The 5,000-nt window shown below is 38.7% G+C and overlaps 1 long non-coding RNA gene across 1 annotated transcript in view; it reads right to left on the bottom strand.

The window, feature by feature from the left end:
- Nucleotides 1–3,718: 3,718 nt before the first annotated feature.
- Nucleotides 3,719–5,000, bottom strand: part of LOC147466436 (uncharacterized) — a 6,246-nt gene continuing 4,964 nt past the window's right edge. The window contains exon 4 of the long non-coding RNA XR_015190888.1: nucleotides 3,719–5,000. This exon is cut by the window's right edge and continues 421 nt beyond it. This is a non-coding gene — a long non-coding RNA (uncharacterized LOC147466436).

Here is a 5,000-nt window from a genome sequence, read left to right as displayed (position 1 = left end):
TGCGTGTGAATGCGACAAGTTAGGCTTTTATTTGATTGGATTTGACTTTTCTTTTTGAGTGCGTGTGCGTGCGTGCGTGCAGGTGTCTATGTGAGCAGGTGTGTATGTGTGCAGATACCTATGCATGCAGGTGCCTACGTCCGTCTATGTGTGCAGGTGTGTATGTGTGCAGATATCTGTGCATGCAGGTGCCTACGTCCGTCTATGTGTGCAGGTGTCTATGTGTGCAGGTGTGTATGTGTGCAGATACCTATGCATGCAGGTGTCTACGTCCGTCTATGTGTGCAGGTGTCTATGTGTGTATGTGTGCAGATACCTATGCATGCAGGTGCCTATGTGCCTATCTATGCATGCATGCACGCACGTGGACGTGCGCGTTGTGTGAGTGTGTGTGCATTTATTCATTGCATGCATTTTACTAGATGAATGTGTACGTTTTGCATGGCGTGTACGTGTGCGTGTGCATGTCACTAGTAGTGCCTACAGATATCATGTGCGGCTTAGTTGTTTCTTCACTGTTTGTTCATCCAATCATTATATAAGAGTTTGGTAGGGAGGGAGGTGTGCAAAATTGCTTTCCTTACTTTGGTTCATTTGAGAGTGAGTGAGTGAGTGAGTGAGCATCCCCATATTTGATAATAGTAATATGTACAGCATTATTCCTCTGACAAGTGGAATAAATAAGTGTGAAGACTCAAGTATGGCTAAGAATGTAAACATGTACGTCTCTCGATGTCTTTTTTTGTTTGTTTCATTTTTGTAAGCGAATGAATATCGTCGGCGGCGTCGGCGATTCCATGATTTTCCTTGCTGGTTGTTTTGTCGGTTATCGACCTAAGGGCCAGGTGGATAAGGAATGCATTCTAAACATTGTGGTCGTATCTCTCTATCTATGTATCTATCTATCCATCCATCTATCTGTGTAATGACTGACTCGTGTCGTGTATTCATTTATTCATTGATCGGTCGGTCGGTCGTCGCAAACCAATTTGCATGTGTGGGGAGTGGGGGGAGGGGGGAACAGGGAGGGAGGGAGAGGGGTTGGCCACCTCTATGCCTCCCTCCCTCCCTCCCTTCCCTTCTCCCTCCCTCCCTGTTCCCCCCTCCCTTCCCTTCTCCCTCCCTCCCTTCTCCCTCCCTCCCTTTTCCCTCCCTTCCCTCCTCCCTCCCTCCCTGTTCCCCCCTCCTTTCCCTTCTCCCTCCCTCCCTCCCTCCCTATCCCCACACTTGCATAGAGGTGGCCAACCCCTCTCCAAGTGTGGGGAGAGGGGGGAACAGGCCACCTCTATCATATTATCAATTGACTATGTGTTTGTTTGTTTGGCTTTTAGTATATAGGCAACAACAAACCACTGGTGTAGTTACGATGGTATAATGGCAATTGGGAGGGAGTGAGTGAATGAGTGACCTCTTTCCTTACTAGAGTGAGGTCTATTATTACTATTATTATCATTATTATTATTATTATTATGTCGCCGTTGTTTCTATCAAGCTTGAAGGAATTGCCCTTGGTTGATGAGTTAGTTGTCTTGGTACTTGTGTGTGTGTGTGTGTGTGTGTGTCTGCGTATATGCATGTGCATGCATGCCTGTCTCTCTTTATTTCATGTATGCATGCAGATAAGGTAAAACTCAATCAATCAATCAGTCAGTCAGTCAGTCAGAGTGCAAGTGTGATGGATAATACTTTGAATTATTTGATTTGATTCGTAAGTGTATGTGTGGTGATCCGGAGAGAAGATGCGTGCTTGCTAGATTGATTGGTTGCTAGTTCGTTTGTTTGTCTGTTCGTTCGAGTAGGGTCCAAGAAAACGCAAGTGGAATAGCCATTTTTCCTAGCTTTGCTTTGCCTTGCTTTGTTTGCTCTGTTTCGTTTCGTTTCCTTTGAGCGAGCTCTCATCAATTCTTGTATGTCTGTCTGTCTGTCTGCGTATGTGGTTGTATGTATGTGTATGTATGTTGGGACATGTGAGAAGAAGAAGAAATTCAAAAGACAGAGGATAGTAAATCAAGAAACAAGCCAACGTTTATTTGATCTCAGTATATGATAGGGGCAAAAACAAATGTAGGCAATAGTAGTATTAGTAGTAGTAGTAGCAGTGTCGATGGTGTTAAGGATGTAACAAGCAGTAGCAATGATAATGAATAAGAGTGTAGGCCCATTTCATGTCAAGAGTCAAGGGGGGAGAAAGTGAGAAATGATACATGCATGTATGCATTTACAAGTGTAAAGTCGATTTATTACAAAAACTAAAACAAATGAATGAATGAATGAATGACTAGAAATGAATGGTTGGTTCGCTGTCTATGATGGGAGAGAGAAAGAGAGAGAGAGAGGGGGGGTGGGTGGTACGGAGTGGAAAAAAGGGGGGGCAAGTGAAACAGAGAAAGAGATAGAAACAATCTATGTATGTATGTTGAATCAGACAGATATCCCTTGTAGCAAACTGTGCCTATCAATAATATTACGATACCTGGTGACACACAAAAGTGATTGATGAGGAAAATAGCCACTGAGTATGAGCACGAAGTAGTAATAATCATTGAATTTGATTTGGTAGAGGAAGATAAAAATGTACGTGCAAGAAAGAGAGAGAGAGAGAGAGGGAGGGAGGAAGAAGGACCACAGCCAGCCAGCCAGCCAGATAAGGAGGGGGAGGGATCGGGTTACAAACCGATCAGTAGTTAGCTAGTTATCAGTACCAACCCACTCACTCACTCTCTCATGAAAACACTCGAATTCCTCTCTCTCACAAACAAACTCACCAAAAATCAACACTAAAACAAACAGTCGAACCACACAAAAAGCCAACAAGAAGGAAAAAAGAAACAGAGACCAGTGCAAAACACGTAGAAAAAGAGCAAAAACGCAAACTCAAACGTCAAACAAAAAAAAACATACCAAACATCAACTAACTAAACAACAAAAACTGAGTCAAAAACAAAAACAAGCAAAAAACACCAAAAAACAATCTCACTCATCAGCAAACAAGACAATACAATACAATCCATTCCATTTCTCATTTCATATTTCATACACAAGCAACATTCAACTTGACTTTGCTCTTGCCTCGGTGAGGCCTACGCGCGCCCCGACCAGCCGTCGGACAAACAGAAATCGACCTTCTCCCCTAGATCTCAAACAAATCTAGACCTTATTCACTAACCAGCTAAATCCAACAAACTACCAAACTGCCTCCGCTCAACTCTCGGACAAGTAGAAATGGACCTTCTCCACAATATCTCCACAATATAGTCCTTATACACTTCACAAAAGGAGCTAAATCCAACAAACTACCCAACTGCTCTAGTTAGCATGACTAGTTTTGATGGAACACATCACACACACACCTTAGAGATGGCTGGCTGGCTGGCTGGCTGGCTGTTTCAATGCTTAGACACATACCAGTTCTTTAACGACTATCTTTTCTAGACTTGGCATGTTATTATGATATTTTGTAAATGCAGATGAAAATCTTCAGCTATTATAAAGACTCGCATATCTTTCACTAAATCATCCACGTTAAAGAACATGCTACCAAATTAACTTGATAGATGAAATAGCCAGACTTTGTCTATGAAAGAAAGGAAATGTGCAATTACATCAACTGAATATTTTTCACATTTTATCAAGAAAAAAAAAATGCTAAATCATATGAAAAAGGACATCTTTATGAAAGTATACTATGCAAAACTGATATTGCTGTTGTGTTATGTTATTTATTTTTTATTTTTTTATTTTTATTTTTTTTTTCCACATGATATACATACAAGAGAAAGAGAAACATGAAAACTGACAAATTGTTGGAAGCATACCCTAGAAACCTTGTGTTCTTGCATTGTATGTTATATTTTATTTATTTATTTGTGTGTGTGTTTGTTTTGTTTTTGTTTTTTTTCTAAACATCATAGACATACAAAAAGATGACACAACATGAAAGCTGATAAGTCATTGAAAGCATAGTTACAATACATGGTTGCATGTTTTGTGCCTTATACAATGGAGGTTTTTTTTCTCATCACCATCACCATCACCATCACCATCACCATCACCATCATCATCATCATCATCATCATCATCATCATCATCATCATCATCATCATCATCATCATCATCATCATCATCATCATCATTATTTTCATTATTATCATTATAATAATCATTTCTTGTAGATATTTACACTAAACATTATTGTACAGTAATAATTGTATTTCATGGAAGAATTAAGTTTTTACATTATCCTCTGATGATTCTCACTGGTTATGTCATCCATGGTTCATAGATAAATAGACATAAACTCACACACACACACACACACACACACACACACACACACACACACACACACACACACACACACACACAATTCTCATCTTTTTGCCGCTCTTCTTCTCTTTTTCTCCCTAGGTGTGTGTGTAGACATAGATACAGATAGATAGATATATAGATAGTAAAACTAAAATACATTTAACATAAATATCCTCATATATATCTTGTACAATCAATTATATCCTTGGTTTTATTGATTCAGATCTTTGTTCTTTTTTTTTTCATTTTTCCTCTCTTTCTCTCTCTTTTCATTTACATATCCCCAAGATTTTCAATTATATTATGAATTTTGTATTTAGGAATATTGTAATCTGTATTACTCTTTTACAACAGATATTATCCTTTTTCCATCGTTTCATTCTTTGTGCTTAAAACATGGTTTATGAGTAAAATATAGGATAACCAGAATAGTTAAATGATATTAAAACAATTTTTTGGCATATCTCTTTATTTTTATAAACAAATAACATTAACAAATGTCAAGGAGCTAGTTAATAAGATCCAAAGAGTTTAGAATGCACTATAAAACAACAATCAAATTCAAAGTGCACAGAAAATCAAATGCATAACAAAAAAGGTTGACAAAGTTGTCATGCATCCCTTCATAATAGAGTGTAAAACAGAGTGTAATGGAAATGTTTGTTTGTCAAGTATACAGTTCTAAGAAAACA

This window comes from Penaeus japonicus, unplaced genomic scaffold (assembly GCF_977035675.1).
Source record: "Penaeus japonicus unplaced genomic scaffold, GWHDUDI00000001_assembly GWHDUDI00000960, whole genome shotgun sequence".
Lineage (NCBI taxonomy): Eukaryota > Metazoa > Arthropoda > Malacostraca > Decapoda > Penaeidae > Penaeus > Penaeus japonicus.
The sequence above is the reverse complement of the archived record's forward strand: the minus strand, read 5'-3'. Positions and strand labels throughout refer to the sequence as shown.